The 18,130-nt window shown below is 30.0% G+C and overlaps 1 long non-coding RNA gene across 1 annotated transcript; it reads left to right on the top strand.

The window, feature by feature from the left end:
• The first annotated feature begins 9,307 nt into the window (after positions 1-9,307).
• On the top strand, positions 9,308-11,055 carry LOC149892294 (uncharacterized). The gene is made up of 3 exons (XR_016449418.1): positions 9,308-9,925; positions 10,166-10,194; positions 10,364-11,055. It is a non-coding gene; the product is annotated as an uncharacterized LOC149892294 (long non-coding RNA).
• The last annotated feature ends 7,075 nt before the right edge of the window (positions 11,056-18,130 follow it).

Genomic DNA, 18,130 nt, shown 5'->3' with positions numbered 1-18,130 from the left:
ACGGACGTATAGTCAAAAAATTTTGTATGTTCATGCTCGAACAATTTGAAGTAACTGTTTCATGCAAATTTACAACCGTTTTAAAAATCTTTTATAAAGACTTCATTTGTGGATATACGGAGGTACTTACAGTGACTTACGAATGTAAACATGTCAGGCCTGAAAAAACTATGGTATGACATGTTTACATTCATACTGAACTTCGGTTTCTTGAAATAAAAAGTCTTGAAATGCATTTTTTAACAAGAATTAACAAGACTCTATCTTGTATTTTTCTTTATTCATCTTGAGATAATCTTGACATTTTCAAAAAAATCTTAAAACAGTGAAGATGCAAATAAAGTTGTTTTGATATTTCTTGAAAAAATTAAGGCAAGAAAAAAAAGGTCTTAAAAGCGTTTTTTTGCAAACACCGATGCTTTATTTAGACGAACTTAACGAATAATTAAAAATTATTTCATATACAAAAGATAATGAAATTACTTTATTTGAAAAAAAAAATTTATCACGAAGAAAACTTATCAATTAATTGATAAAAAGAAGAAAACTTATCAATTAATTGATAAGTTTTCTTCTTTTTCTTCGTTTTCTTTATTAATTATAACCTTCAAATAAGGTTATAGATAATAAGTTTTTGTCGTGATAAAATAAATTTGTTTCACCTTTAAAAGAAAATTAATTTTATAAAAAAACCTGCCATTTGATATTTTGAAAAGGTTAGACACACTAGGTTTTTTTAAGAACATTCTCAATTTTTAAAGTTTTTTTCTAAAAATCTTTAATTTTTAGTACCCCAATGTTCTTATTTACTCAAATTATTTATAAAATATTACTAAAGCGACCTTTTAATTATTTATTGTTACCGTCATTTTAAAAGAAAGTTCTAAAAAAAAATGGGGGAAAAGCTTTTTTTAAAGAGACAAGAAGAGATTATTAATTTCCTAAAAAAAAAAAAAGAATCTAAAAGTAATAGAGAAGTTTCAGAATTTAGTTAGAGTTTCAGAAAAATGTTTATGAAAAAACGTTAATTCCATCATGTGAATATTTTAAAATTAGATAAGATTCTGGAATTTTTCCAAGACGATGGAAAAACTGCTCATACTTCAAAGTACACCAAATTGAGCTTTGCAGAAAAGTATATTAAAACAATTATTTAGTCACTGTATTTATCTGATCTCAACCCAACAGAAAATATTTAGAGTAGATTTGATAAAGAATTACCAAAACAATTTCTAAGTAATATTGACAAAAAAAAAACGCGTATTGAGAGAGCTATAGTAAGAAGTTTCGGAAACAAATTCTAACAACTTGGTCATTTTTATGTCAAAAGGACATCGTGCTTGTTTTCTAGACAAAATACAAAATACTTAAAAGCTTATTATTTCAAAGACACAAACTTGATGCATCTAAAACTTGATGCATCTAAAATTTGAAAATATCCATTCTTTATAATCGATTACAGTTTCTTTCTTTTTCTTCTCTACGAAAAAGTGAATTTAATTTTGTAATTACTAAATAAACAAATTTAATAAATAAGATTAAAAAGTGAAATAAAAGAAATAAAATTTGATAAAAAATTAGTTTTCGATGTCCAAAAAATAAAATGGGTTTGAATAGGTCCAGGGCTTTTGGTGTTCAAGATTGGTAACTTCAGAGATAGTTCAAACTCTAATTTTTTCGTCCAGTGTAATAGTGTAGTATAATAGTGTAATAGTTTTTAATGCTATTTGCCTACACAAACACATTTAAAAAACTGTTAAAAATCTCACAATGCTAAAAAAGACTCAATCTGTTTAGTTTGTATTTCAAAAGGATCAGGAATGGCAGAAATTAAAGAAGGAGCTTTGACATTGAAAAAAATATGTAAGTTCTTATTTAAATTACTTGATCTAAGCAATAAACATTTTCCTAATAACAAGTTGTGGAAAAGCTTTAGAAAGACTTGAAAGTAAACCGTATGATTTCTCAAAAGTTAGCCTTCTTACCAAAAACAAACCAATCTTTGTTTGTATCATCTGTGAAAAGGCTTGAACTAAAATTGCTCCAGGATCAACATTTGAAAATAGAGGAAAAATCTGTGAAGAGTAAATCTCCCATAACCAAGGGGACGGACAACCAAGAAGGAAATGTTACTTTTAAAACTAAATAAAAAATATGTATTATAGCCATACATTTAATTTACTTTTTTGGTTACAATGTTTGGACAAAAAATAGTCATGTTAAAATTAAAATTAAAAAAAAACTTGTATCTTCCTCATATGAAAGAACTTTTTGATTTGTACAAGATTTGAGTGATTATTCGTTTTGCCCACATATGGCGGGTAAACGTGAATAGGGCAAAACGAATAATGATATTTAATCAAAGCAATCTTCTCAAAAATATGATCCTCGGTCGGAATATGAAGAACAAGTTTTATGGGTCCACTTTCTGCAAATACCACACTGAATCCAATCCTTGATAGGAGGGTCTTTAAACTCTTCGTTGCAGACAGTGCAAAAGAATTCTTGTTTTTCTTTATCTTTGTTTGTAGATGGGCACTTGTTTTTCTAATTCTTATATTTGGTGGATCCAGAGAGTCAAACAATACTTTCTTTTTACTTGTTGTTTTTTACTTTCTTTCTGCGCCATCTTTATTGGTGTGCTAGTTAAAATTTCTGCTTTTTGCTGTTTATTTGAGGACCGAATTTTTTTTTTCTTTATCTGAACCGGGACTGGACTGGTTTCTTCTAAAATTCTTGAATCTGGTTTGCAGTCCCCTTGATTTTCTTTATTAGCGTTATTTGTAAGACAAGAGTAGGCGACAGAGTTCGATGGTAGGCCTTTAAAAGAAACTGTATCCGGGGGCAAACAGCAATTGGCTGATATCGATATATTTGGCTCAACCACTGTTTGATTTTACTCTTCTTTTCTAGTGCTACTGAAGTTTGTTTCTGGTACCATGTTTGCAGTACTTCCTTGATAAACCTCAGATGGTGCAAAATGTTCATTCCCAATAATGTGACTATTGAATATGCCGTTTGCACAGAATCCGCTGATTGGGTTTGCTGGTGTGGTTCCTTTTAGATACGCTCCCGTAAAAAGTTTTGCAATGTCATACTGATTGATAATTCTGCCTGGATGTCATTTTTGCCCGTAAACTGCAACATCTAACGGTTGCAATTTCTATTACGTGTGTTTCTATTATGTGCATTGACAACAATATGAAATTGTTTTTCGTTACAAAATCAAGTGCTTCGTAACTTTTGTGTGATTCATGATTGTCTAGTATTAACAGTGCTTTATGTTCTTTAGTAGGGTGCACTTTTTGCACAAACATTTGCAGCCAATCTAAAAACTTGGTAGAGTTACTCCAACCACTGACGGTGGTCGTAGCTTCTGCACCAGGAGGACCACCGTCTAAGAGCCTTGGATTAAGTCTCTTTCTCTTAAAAATGAAAAACGGTGGGATAAATATTCCCGAGGTACAACATAAACAAACTACAGTCGTCAGGATTCCTTTCTCATTAATTGTTTTTTTTTAGACTGACAATACTTTAATTGGTTTTGTTGATGAAGTCCTTAATCCAGTTTCATCCATATTAAAGATCATATCTGCTGAAATATTGCGTTTTTCTATAACTTCTTCCAATAAACTATAAAATGTAGTAACAGTTTCTCGATTGAATCCTTTGACACGAGCTATGAATTTGATGTTAGGAAATCTCAATGGCGTAGCTTGAAATTCTTAAACCACCCTTTGCCAGCTATATTGACGTTTTGAAATAACCTCAAATTTAAATAAGTATAGCTTGTAAAACACAGGGTATATTATACTTGTTGCACGTCTGATAACATCTAATTTTACTAACAATATTAAAAGACGAATAGAAATTAATACAATAAAACTAACACATGTTACTTACGATGGTTTTATGACTAATTTCGAAGCAAAATCACTTGCGAGCACTTGTACACTTGAATATCAATTGGCACCGTCGTTTATGCACTGTCCGGCCACCCTTTGAGTGTAGCGCACCTTGCAAAACTACATTTGTAATTTTCAACCAATTCTGTGGTGAACTAGACCAAACATTCTTCATGCCCGACCTATCCTTTTTTCCCGTCCGTCCTCTATATTAATAAGAGAAGTAGGGATGGCAATCCCGGGATCCCGGGATCCCGAAATCCCGGGATTCCGTATAAATTGTTGATCCCGTAATCCCAGGATTTTTCACAAAAATTTCCCGGGATTTCGGGAATGTAATAAAAAAAGTAAAGATAAATAGGGATTAAGCTATTAAATTATTCGTACATCATAAAGTGTCTAGTAAATGCAGTCTTTGGTAAAATACTTGTTACATAGCTGTTTATTCTCTTTGCAATATTTTAATCAGTTTAATTTCGAATTTTCGGCTTCATTTTAATTACAAATCGTCGCACGAGAATTAGAGGGTTCTATCTGCTTTTTTTTTACATTATAAGAATTTATTGATAAAAGCTGTAATTAACAATTAGTAATAAAAACAAGTTTAAAATTATAGAAATAATATTATCAGTTTAATTATGAAACATAAATTACAAAAAAGATGTATAGTTTTAATTATAAAAAATGACAGGACTACAACATTTTAACTGAGAAAAATTGAAAGTTAAATTTTCACAACAACAACAAAAATTAGAACCCAATACTTCTTATGCGACGAAATGTATGAGTGATTCTAAAAAATTCTTCAACTATTCAAAGTGTTTTTTTTTCAATTTTACAGTAACAGATTCAGTTTGAATTATAGATCTGATAAAGAAACGTAAATTGAAATAGTTTAAGAACTTTAGAAATTTAAAAAAAATTAGAACTTAAGTAAATATTTTTAACCTATAACCTATAAGGGTAGAACGTGTAACTGGGTTTTTATGCTTAAAAAATCGAACGCGATTAAACGACGAAAAGATTGACGCTTTCAGTTTTTTAAAGTGGTACTTTCAAAAATAAATAAAATTCTTGTATATTCATTTATATTCATATTATTTTTAATTATTGTTTTTATTATATTGTGCTATCTTTTTAATGAATTGTTTTATAATTTCAATAACTTAGGTTCATTAGTAAATGAACTATTTTAGTTAACTAAAAAATGAAAAATGAATAATTTATTGTTAATATAATTATATTATCAATAAATCAATCATTTTTCAGCGTTTGATGATTACTTTGTTCTTCACATGCTTCACCGCAAATGATTGTTTCTGTTTTTTATCAAATCCCGGGATTTCCCGGGGATAAATTACTCAACCCCGAAATCCCGGGATTTAGAATGTCCGGGATTTTGCCATCCCTAAAGAGAAGTGTAAAAGTCACAGAGTCTTTATCGGACCAGGATTACCCCACCCTTGCAATCTCACAAAGGAAGGGAAAATTAAACAGAGAAACTGGAAAAAGTACCGAAATATTAAATCAAGAAAAGAAAATAAATATTAAATCAGCAGTAAAAGAGCGAACCTTTTTTTTTTTTATTTCAAACCTAAAATTCAGAAATTTATATAAAAAATCCGAAATAAAAAAAACTGCTAGGATGTAAATTTCTTTTCAAATTTAGATAAACGAGGTGCAGAACTTCAATGCTCAAAAGTAATGAAAAGAAATTTTCGAAGGAGGGAAGTCAACCAAGATTTCAGCTCAAGGGTAATGAGCGAATGCTATTGAAAAATATAAAAGCTTTACTAAATCTTTTTTTTCCAGTTAAAATAAATCCTCGTTTAGGAGATAGAAAAATTTAGTAAACAGTGAGTCAAAGTTTTTGGTGTATTTAGAAGCTGGAAAAGAAGAGACTTATTTAAAAGTTATTTAAGAGGCAAATTGGATGAAGAAGATGGTTTTTTAAATGATTATTTTGACGTAACGGAAACGAACTTTGAAAAGGATTCTAAACAATTAGTTTACTGTAAAAATGTTAAAGGATTTATTTAGACAGTGATAAAGGAAAGGAAATTATTAAAGGATTCTAAAAGTGGGGATTGATATTGAATTTATTTAAACATAAAAGTATATTAAATTATCGTAGAAGAAACGACTGAGTATAAACTCAATAAGAAATAAATAAAAAAACAAAAAAAACAAATAAGGAATAGGCAATCAAAAATACAAAAACGGAGGCAAAAGCAAGTTTTTTATTATTCGCTTAACTGAAAATGTGGCTCAATCTGATTGTTTTGAAGCGAAATGATTTACAAAGGTTTGTGCTTTTGATATGAAGTTGAAAGTGCACCATTAGCACATCCTTGCGCACTAGTGTAACATTTCGCGAGGTTTTCGTAACTATTTAAAAATATTCGTGTTGGAAGATTTCTAAAATCATCGAAACTTGAAAAAGATGAACATATCAATTCTATTGCTAATTTCCTTAAATGTTTGAAACCTGTTAAAGTTGGACGTATTGGATTGGTTACCTGGATATAAATCAACTATTAACGAGTACAAAAAGACCTTGCTCAAAGTTGGTTTAAAAGTATTCCCTAAAGTGCATACTCTTTTCAAGCGTAAATGTGATTTTTTGTCAAATTTCTATCAAACTATAGGATTAGTTTTTTGGTCGAAGCAGGTATTTAAATCTAAAAACTTTAAGATTTTAAACAGTTTTCCAAGAGTAGATACAAAGTTTCTAGTAGCTTTAAAGATTTTCCACAAAGCCTGTTTAAAGCCATGGTTACATAAAACTTCCGACATAACTGATTCAAAACATTAACGCTTTAAAATAAAATAAAAATATTTAACAACATTTATGTTATCTTTTAGAAACTATAACCGATTGCAAATGTCCGTATATACATTCACGTATATACATACACGTAAATGTCCGTATATATATACACGTCCGTATATACTCATATCGTCCGTATATATTCATATCGTCCGTATATATTCGAATGACAGATTTTTTTTTAAAAAAAGAGCTTAAATCTTACATTTCTTTTATTTTTTATTTTTGTAATAAAATCGTAAATATTTTTTATTTTTGTAATATGGGTAAATCGTGGTGATAAAAACGTGAATAGATAGTTAAATTTAAAAGTGCCGAAAAAAGTGGGTTTTTACGGTTTCTTTCCCTAAATATTCAACTTTAAATAAACCACGCACAGAACCTCCACAGCTATCGAGACAAATGTTAACATGTTAAGGTTATTGGCGCTAAAAAACATAGAAATTTAGCAATTATTTGCTATTTCGTTTCAAAACGTTTTGTTAGTTTTGCTAGAGTAAAGTTCGACAATAATTTTGATTTTGTTATTTTTATTATATTTAATCACTTTAAATAAAAAATGGCTTGAAAAACATGAATTATTAGTAAAAACATGATTTAATTATAATCATATTGTATCAAAAAAAAAAAAAGTGAGACAAGTTGAATAAAAATTTAAAGTCTCTATATCAACGGTATGAAAACGGTATATTTTAAAAAAGAAGAAATTGGAAATGTGGTCGACTTGAAACGATCAGATCGACAGCGAATTACCTCTGCTCCTGAAGATAGAAGAAATGCCGCCACTAGTAAAAGAAATAGAATATTAACTAACCCAGAAATTAAAAATACATACTAATTGTTCCCAAGAAGATTCAATATCTGTGACAACAGTAAAAGGGTAATCGATGGAAGCAGAGCTTGGTGGAAGAGTAGCGGCAAGGAAACTACTTCTTCGGCTCTAAAACATTTTGGTTCGAAGAGAAGAATTTTATATTTGAAGAAAAATATAATTTTTTTTCTTCTAATTGCATTTAGGATAAGGGGGACCCGATTTTTCTGATTAACTCTGTTCCAGGTTTCGTTTGTCGTAATTTTTTTGTAAATCTTACTAGACACCAATATAAATTTTAAAAAACTTTAAGTTTGCACTTAAAACTTTAAAGTTAAAACTTTAAGTCTTCTGTTAGTTACCAATATTTGAATATCGAAAATCCTGGATCTACCTGTTTAATTATACTTTGTGTATTTGAACGTCGACAAAATATTTTCAAAACCAAGGTTATAATTGCTCATGCTTTAAAAAATGCAAACTGTTTCTAGTGGACAATTTTTTTCAAATAAATTATTTGCACTACAATGTGTACATAATATCACTGCAAACATTCGACGTCAATTGTTAAACAACAAACCGTTAACAGCACACTGAAGACAGTTCTGTAAAGTATTCGCCCCTCAACAATGTCGAAACTATTTCTCTCCAGTTCAGTTTGAAGTTTTTTGCTAAATAGTTATTTAGTAAATCTTTAGTAACCTGCAAAATTGATGTTTGTATTATCTGCACACGAAGCAGCGATTTTGTTAAATTTTTGCAACACTTTGGCTTTTTTTCAACATAGCACACTGACTAAGGTTTCACAAGATAAGAAAATAAAGCTAATAACTTTGTTTTTTAAAACTGCACCATCATTCGGTAAAAGGTACGAAAAAAAAAAAAAAAAGCTACGTCACTCGAATTTTTTGAAATCAGGTTGTTTCTGAAACCAACAAAAATACCTCATTGTCTATCCCGTCTACAATCCGTTGAGCGTTGAGTTAAACAACTGAAGCTTCAAGCATACACTCAGATTAACTGAGACGGTTTAACAAAAACTAAAGTGCTTTACAGGAAATTAATGTCTAGAAGTAATAGTAAACAAGGTCTTAAAAGTTATGACGGCAATCATTTATAAGAGAAAATAGATTTACTCATAACATTTAAAAGTTTTTCCTAAATTACACCTCTTTTTGAAGTTTCTACATTATTTGAAGATTAGTTTCGAAAGTCTGGTGCGAGTGTTTCACGACTGATAATCGTAAAATCAATCAGCATTACTGAAATTTATTCAACAAAATTACTGATTGCTTGGCCATTCATTAATAAGTTCATCCGGGTGTTTAATATCTTTTACTCGATACCCTGCAACTACCAAACGTCCACACAGCAATTGCATTACAGAAATGTGTGATAATCTCGTGATAATAGACCAGTTGGTTTTTCTTCAAACGTAAAAAATTTATCCATCTCTTTTAGTTGTTTCAAAAATAATTGCAAGCTATTCATCTTGCAAAGGTCGGTTTTTTTTTTAAAAAAAAAAGTTTTTATATATCTATATATATCTATATCTATCTATCTATCTATCTATCTATCTATCTATCTATCTATCTATCTATCTATCTATCTATCTATCTATCTATCTATCTATCTATCTATATGTATATATATATATATATATATATATATATATATATATATATATATATATATATATATATATATATATATATATATATATATATATACATATAGATAGATAGATAGATAGATAGATGGTTATCTTTTAAACTAAAAACTTAACTAAGATATTGAAAGTCTTTTTTAAGGAAACATAGTTAGACGTTCTATTTGTTTGTTTATCAATCCTAATGTTTTCAGTGAAAATAAACTCACTAAAGGTATGGTAATAATTTAGTCGAGTGGGCTGTTGTGATTTTGAAATGTTTAGTTAAAGGACGTGAGGCTATACATTAAATATTTGGTTTTGTATTGTTGACAGTTGTAATCACCAGAATTGATGATGTAAATATTCTTCTTTACTTCAGAAGAGCCTTGGTTATTTGTGAAACCAATTTTTTTTGAATAGCTAATAAATAAAAAAATCCCAAACGTAAAGCTTTGCATCTTTCGATCTTGTTTTCTCTTTCTATTATTGCTGCCGTTTCTAGGCAGCAAACGTTTGAAATTTATGGCATTGAGACATTAATAGACGAAAGATGAAGCGCTCATTAAAAATAAAGAAATAATTTTCTGATATCAATATTTCTTTAAAGAAACGTGAACTCTAAACTAAATGAATTCGTCAACAAGTGTTTCCAATTTTTGGAGTTGGTGAAAGAATTTGTTCAAAGTTATTTTTTATAACTTCTTTAAAAATATCTTCAACTTTCAGAGGTAAATTTTTTTTAATCTTAAATTTTTTCTGAAATTTTCTATATTTATATGATAACTAAAATGGATGTCTTTTTAATTATTAAAGAATGTATATAATGTATTATTTAAAATATTGACTCTTAATTTACAGTTAATTACTCACATTTCATTTCTCTTTGATTTGTTTTATGAAATCTTTTGAACTTCTATCTTAACAAAATGTTTGAAGATTTATTTATATACTTAAATACATATTTATAGGTAGAAGATTATGCTTTAACTTAAATGAGGTGGATTTTTTTATGACTATGGTTTAATTAATTTTTTTTTTTTATTCGCTTTTAAACTATTTTTTTATTTTGTAGAGAAACAAGACTTTGTATTTTAAAAAAACAGTTTGTGTGAACTTTTTTTCCAAATTTTTACGTTGCATAAATGCTTAAACCTAATGCATTTTAGACTCGCCTAATTCTCACAAAATTTAAAAGAAAAAACTTCATCACGAAAAAGGTGAAAGAAGAAGTCATTGAGTAAAGCGCACGAAGTTTTAGTACGAAAAGAAAAAGAGGTTTTTGTAGAATTTTAAATAGAATGCTAAAATCGTCGAAAAAAAATTTTTTTAATGAAAATAAACTTGATGGTAAAAATAAAGAAAAAACTGAAAATTTTTTACCAAGCGTGTTAGTTCATAAAGAAAACTCAAAAAAACCTCATGATACAGGAGAAATTTATCATTTTTTGAGCTTAGATAGTTCAATGCGAAAATTGAAAGAAAAAAAAAGTAACGATGTTTCTTGTTTACCTATGATAAGTAAATGGTCTTCGTCATTGATTTGTTCTTCACATATCGACAATGGCATAACGAAGAAAACACACGATACGCTAAAACTGCCATCTATTGAAGATATTAACAGTTCGAGTGGAAATCCCAGAAAATCTCGTTTGCAAAAGAATTTGTAAAAGAAAATATATTTATACATGTAAAATATATACGGATGCATACATACGTACATACATACATACATGCATACATACATACATACATACATACATACATACATACATACATACATACATACATACATACATACATACATACATACATACATACATACATACATACATACATACATACATACATACATACATACATACATACATACATACATACATACATACATACATACATACATACATACATACATACATACATACATACATACATACATACATACATACATACATACATACATACATACATACATACATACATACATACATACATACATACATACATACATACATACATACATACATACATACATACATACATACATACATACATACATACATACATACATACATACATACATACATACATACATACATACATACATACATACATACAAAATTTTACTTGTCAATTGAAATTATGTTAATATGTTAATTTGTACCTTGTACAAATTTATTAAAGTAGAAATTTGCAATAGAAGTTATAAATATATAATCAATTGCTTTCGACAGAGATTTATCAGGTCCTTAGTTAAACTCTAAGACGTTTTTGGGTTTTCTTGTCGCAAATCAGCAGCATTGATAGGTACATAAAGAAAGATCCATTATGGATTTTGAATCAGAAGCTTTAGCCAAAGTGGTTATGACGCTATTGATAAAAAATCAGTTGGTTGCAATGCAATGTTATTATTGCTAATTGGTATCTTGGGACGAGCTTAAAAAAATGTCTGACTGATGATAAATATGGAATACCTAAGCTCCCGTTTGACCGAAATACGTATTATTTCTTTCATAATTAAATTTCACGTTGAGTAAGTGGTTTAATAGAAATACAAGAGATCTAACTGTCTAGACATACGCGATGTTTATTTGACTGAGAATAAACAGCTCTACGTATTTATTAAAATGAGTGCAATCAAATAAGAGCATGAAGTTTAATAAGTGAGTTCCTTAATTCTTTGAAAAAATTCATTAAAAATTATTTACTTTTTAATAACTTAAAATGAAAAGAAAAAGAGTTTATAATAAAAACTTCAAAAACGTAAACATCAATAAAGTAACTAAGGAACTTGTGCGCAAAGTAACAGAATATCGATCACAGAATATAAAGGCTGCAGGGGAAGATCTACAGTTGTTTACTTTTTTAACTTTAGAGAAAAATCGAATTTTTTGTTAGAAGACTTCATATTTGTTAGAAGACTTCATTAGTCTTTAACATTAAACATTTCAAAACACCCTATAGTGCCCTGATAACGAGGATTTTTTGCTTGTATATTGTCAGAAGTAAAGGGTAAATGCAAAAATTGTGACATTTGCGGTTTTTTGCCTGCACAGTTGTTGTCTTTTGAACTTAATGATAAGTGCAAGTTATCCTCACATTTTTTTTTGCAAGTTATCTTTCACATTTTTTTTTGCAAGTAAGTTATATAAATCATTATTCAAGTTGACAGATTTGTTTTCGCTCTTTAAAGAAAAAGCAAAATTACTTTTACTTTTTCTTTAAAGAGCACAAACAAATCAATTGCAAATCTATTAAAAGCTTGACAAAAAAAAATATCGTTGCAAGTTAACAAAAAGTTACATAAATTTCACCACACAAAAGTATTTAACATATGTAATCAACCAATAAGCACAGTTCAGTGTTTTCAAAAAAAAATTGTGCGCAGGATCGAGATAATAGTGATGCATTGTCTCAATTTTTCAAATACATCAGCAAGAAGTCTTTATTTTTGTGCAACATTAAACAGACTAATATTAAGAAAAACAGACTGATATTGAGCAAATTGTTCAATACACACAAAAGTTCTTGAATCTCAGTTTGTAGTAGAGGATATTATTCGAGCAAGGTATAACTCAATAAAAAGTGATAAAATTGCAACAAACATGTGTTAAAATCATATATTGTGTTTCTTTATCTGTTAGCAAATAGGTCTGCCATTAGTATCTGCTTTGAGCTATTGAAATCTGTTTAATCAATCGCTGAAATAACATACTCGAATCATACTTGTCAATATGATAATTTTGATCGACATACACTAGCTCCATGTTATGCATATACTGCATGATTATGTATACTTTCCTCCTCAGCATTAAATAAATGCGGTTTCTGCTCATTGAATGTTGCTGCCGATAAAAAAAAAAAAAGATTACAAACAGTCAATTTTTTTTTTGTAAGATGGGGTCCAGGCTTGTCTTGCAAAAAAAATGTGACAACTTGCAGACGCAGAAGGTGAGCGAACGCAGAGACATTATTGATCAAAGTACCAATATCCGATTACACCACCAGAAGTGGGACTGCTAGCGACAACATATATTCGAGTACATTTTGGTCCTTGTTTGGTGTATGATAATTAGTAACCCGTAGTGCATTTCTTAAAAAACTTAACAATATTTCATCTGGTTGGCTTCTTTTTGTTGTCCTGTTCTGACCAGTCGTGCATTAAGTTTATTAATAGCAAAGACACGCTTTCGATTATACTCAGCCTGAGCTTTTTGTAACTGTTCGAGTGCATCATTATGTCCTTTCACTTATCCAAAAGAACATCCATCGATGCAGTCACAGCCTATAAATGACAACTCAGTGTTCACGGCCATATCTACCTTTTTCGTAATCAGATTGATACAGTTAACACCTTCCCACTCAAAGGCAAAACTTCCTTTGATCTTATCATCAAAGAGAAATAATTAAAAAAAAAAAAAAATAGCTGTTCGCTAAACATGAATACTATCGAAAGAATTAGAAAGCACCTCAATATCGAAAGAATTAGAAAGCACCTCAATATCGAAAGAATTAGAAAGCACCTCATTAAGAAACCATGAGCAGCATTCGTTATATACCCAGGCCAGAAAAACGTGTTACTGGTATAGATGCTGCTCAAACTGCTGTTCAATTTGTACTTTCACCGCGATTTATTAGAGGCGTTGTTTAATAAAGTATATATAGAAAAAAATGCTCGGTGAATTTACTTTGAGAGATTTACTAGAAAGGAAGTTTATGCCTGCTGTCATCTTGGGAGGGAACGCTAAAAGTCTTCTTGGAAGTGCTTTAAAACATAATGAAATTTCATGTATGACTCCTGATAAAGTCATTACATTGTACTCTACATTTTGGATTTATTGCTCGAATGGGTTGATTTATAGGAAAGAAATCTAACAGATAGCAACTCAAACATATGCAGGTCTAGTCAAAAAAGTATTTCCGGTGAGAGACCACATCGCATTTCAGGGTGATCTAAACAACAATCCAGTGTTGCAAAAATTATTGTCTATCATTGCGGGAGAGACTAAACACAAATTCAAATGAGCTATTGGATCATTGAGAGTGGTGATGAGCAATCTTCAGCATATTGATGTAACACGTCCGGTTAGGGAACAAACACTTTTATGCAAACAAAGAAGCTGACTCAATTGAAAGCGTTCACAGGATAACGTGATTGAAACTTAGTCGATAAAGATATTCAAAAACTAAAAGACTTAACATCGGCACGTGCACAGCGAGTTAAGGATGCGCAGGCTGTTTAAAGCTGGAAAGGTTTCGCCTGCTATTTGAAAAACTCGGCAGGAGGCTCTCATTGGCGAACGGGACCGACAAAAGAAATTAATCTTAGCCTAGCTTTTAGTCTAGAAATTAATCTTAGTTTAGAGCAACCAACGAAACCTTAAGGCTAGTAATCAGTGGAACCACAGGTGCACAAGTAAGTATAGGCAGCTGTTGAAACCATAGTGCGCGAGAAAGTTCGTTGAGACAAAGCCGAGTTCGAAAGACACGGCAAGTCGTGCTGACTCGCCAGGAACTCGTCAGTACTATGCCCAATTGTCAACGCACACTGAGATACAAGCGCAACCTTTAGTATTTTTTCCAAGCATAAAATGTAGCGTGGCATTTCAAGATGATTGAACCATTTAAGTTCGTCTCCTAGTGAGATTCTTTTAATTATCATCGATTGGCGCTTTTTGCACTTCCGAATCAACAAGGAATAAGAATTCATGGTAAATGTGTTTTAATGATTTAAACTTGTCCGCTGGAATTAGGGGTGGAAATAGTAATTGCCCCCATGGCACCAGGAAATCATAAATTGCTACTTCGATTATCTTTTAAAATCTCAAAATTTCAATACACCCAACATTTGATCATATTTATATCTAAAACCATGACACTCATTTAATTCACACACAAAAAAAGGGAAACTTTTGATAACTAAATGATTCTCGTCTGTATGTTCATCAAGAATACAAGATTTAGTTTTAGGGAGCACAATTGAGGTAGGATTTGAGTTAGGGTTAGGGTTAGGGTTAGGGTTAGGGCAGCCTATACAGAGATCTATAAAACAAAAAACAACAGCGATTTTTAGGAACCAACCTAATAAAGCATTTCAAAGATTTACGAAACCTTGAGTTCGCAATTCTAACTTTCTTTTTTACAGTTTTTTTTACAAGCTTCCATTTTTGAAAGTAATACAGAAGTTGTTACTCATTTTTGCACTTTTAAGAGCGAAAAATTTTGGACTTAAATATATTTTTCTTAAATTTACTGCAATTCGTGTTTAAACACGAATTGCAGTAAATTTAAATCAAAAACGTTTTTGAACAACTGAGATCAATTGCAATCTCAATTAACTTGTCAAATTTAACAATGTCAAATTTGCTAAAAAAAATTTTGGGCTCATAAACTTTGTGGTGTTTTAAACTCTTTAGTATACTTTTTTTTTTGAGAACATAAATATGTATATAACGTTTTTGACAAAATCACCAAAAATGTTTTTAATGTCGCGCTTTGTGACTATTGTTCCAGTGGTTCTTTGTATGAGTATTTACGAACTCTATGCCTACACATTCAGCGGTTGTTTTGAAGTTGAATACAAAAGAACGGTGCTGTGAAAAAACAACTTATGGTTAAAAAAAATAATATCCGGTTGCGACTATAATTGCAACTATTATATGTTTGATGATTATCTGAACAAAAGGAAGCTTAAGCGGCTGGGCTTATACGCGTCAACACTTTTTATAAAGTCAGCAATTTCAAGAGGAGTTAATTTCTTTGAGAACTTAACAGTTTTAGTCTCTTCTTAGAAGTAACTCTTAACTCTTTTCCTCGTACAACTCCATCACGACTGGTGACTAACTTTTTAATTTTTTCAATTCTTTATTAAGCACGTTTTGTTTTCATTTTTATTCAACACAATGCCGCCTTTTACCAATCGATTGCGTTTGCTTGGATATTGTATAAATTACGTTGTCTCAGTTCGTTTAAATAGCTATAGTAAAATCTGTTCCAAGCACTTTCAAATAGCTTTTTAATAGCTGTTTTCGAGAAATTTCAGTGACCAAAGATTTAATGGAATGGTGTTAATGACTCACACAAATCATCATCAATAATATAAACTAACCGTCGTTGATTGATTTCACACTCAATATCATTAATACTATTGCTAACTCATTATATATAATTAGGGCATAGTATATGGTATATGGATCAAATTGTTTAATTGTTAAAATAATTAAAATAAAAAAACCCAGTCAAGAGCAAATTTCGCTTTCATTACTTTAACAACGATACTAAAATTGAAAAATATTTATAGTTGCTGACGTAATAAGCTCAATGTAACAACCAAACTTCTGTATACAAGCTCATTCAATCTAGTTTATGTTATAGTATTCAAATCTAATTTATATACATAGAATGTGCATTAATTATACAAACGTACAATGAAAGATATACTTTACCTAAGGTAGATTGAATTAGTTTATTGGACTTTATTTCGTTATAATTTATTTTCAAACAGTTATGGAACTTATTAAATAAATTTCGCCCTAAATTCTATCAGGCGCAATAACAAGAAGAAACTTTAATAAAATACGGGTTAATTAGGAGGAATGAGATATAGCACTGTGAAGCAGACATCGCAAAACTCTGAATATTAAGCCCTTATATATTTAGAATTACAACTTCATTATATATCATACGGAAAGGGAGCTTTCATGCATTTCATCGGCAGACTCTGTACCTTATTAGAATATTTTTGTTTTCCTGTACACTGTACGCACCTTGTCCAACCACTTGACGTCGGATTTTTGGTCCATTAAAAATATATTATGATCAAGAGATTCAGACATAGCTAAGACAACATCCAGTAGAGTTTTGACACTTTTTCAAGTAGCTGGTCTTTTTAACAATGTATATTTAAAAAATACTACGTCAACCAATACAGTGCATGCTTCTGCCAAAACTGCAATACATCAATCCAAATATTTTTGAAGATTGGTTGTTTGCGCCATCGTTAATAACAGAAAAAGGTGATCAGACTAAGAACGAAGATGAAATACAAGAGTAACCAACACATTTGGAAATAAGTCCTCTCTCATCAGAAGCTTCCATCTGCATTGGACTAAGAGTTGCAAAAGTTTTCTCCTATACCCTTAGCAACCCTAAAACTAAATTGAAAAGGGCACGAAAACGTGGAGCTGGACCTCTGAATACCAAACCGGATATCTAAGAATTAAAAGATAAGGCAAAAAAAAAAAAATTGCAAGAGAAGAGGAAAAGTTTGTTAGAAAAAAAAAAAAGAAAGATGACTGTTGAAGAAAAATATTGCAGTAAGGAGATTAAACAAGTAATAATGAAGTTGATTTTGAGTCTGATGCAGCATGTTTGTATTGTGATAAACTTTATTCGCTATCTTGCTCTAAAGAACCATGGGTTTGATGTCAAAAATGCAGGTCCTCGTGTCATTTTTTATGTCCAGGTATAGATAGAAGAAGAAAAAAAATTCTATGTGAACTATGCTTATACACCAAATTTGTATTTTAAATTTTGTTTTTCTGATAAGTTGTATTTGTATTAATAAAAAACAAGCATAATTCTTGTTTGTCTAATTTATTTAAATTATGCCATCATAGGAGCATTTAGTTGCCTATGATGGGATGCTTTTATTATTATTATTTTTTAATGGTGTAAACTTAAAAAAAAATAAAATAGTAAAGATTTTTAGGTTCAATATTATTCTGCATGTTGGAGGGAATATAACCATGTCAAAAATTACTTTTTAAGTTTTCAGGTAATGACTAAGTGAAACGTTTCCCTACATTTTTGACCCTAAGTTTGAAATGAAAATGACGTTTTATGTTAGTGGATTTTCAAAAAATAAATTTTGTATTAAATGCGCTGGTATACTACAAAGGTCTGGGAACTACAAATTTTTGGTTGCTACATTAAGC

The sequence above is a fragment of the Hydra viridissima genome, unplaced genomic scaffold, assembly GCF_058129835.1.
Source record: "Hydra viridissima isolate aposymbiotic clone 2 unplaced genomic scaffold, HvirCarnegie_v1 scaffold_2, whole genome shotgun sequence".
Taxonomy (NCBI): Eukaryota; Metazoa; Cnidaria; class Hydrozoa; order Anthoathecata; family Hydridae; genus Hydra; species Hydra viridissima.
Note: the sequence above shows the minus strand (reverse complement) of the source record. Positions and strands in the feature narration are given on the sequence as shown.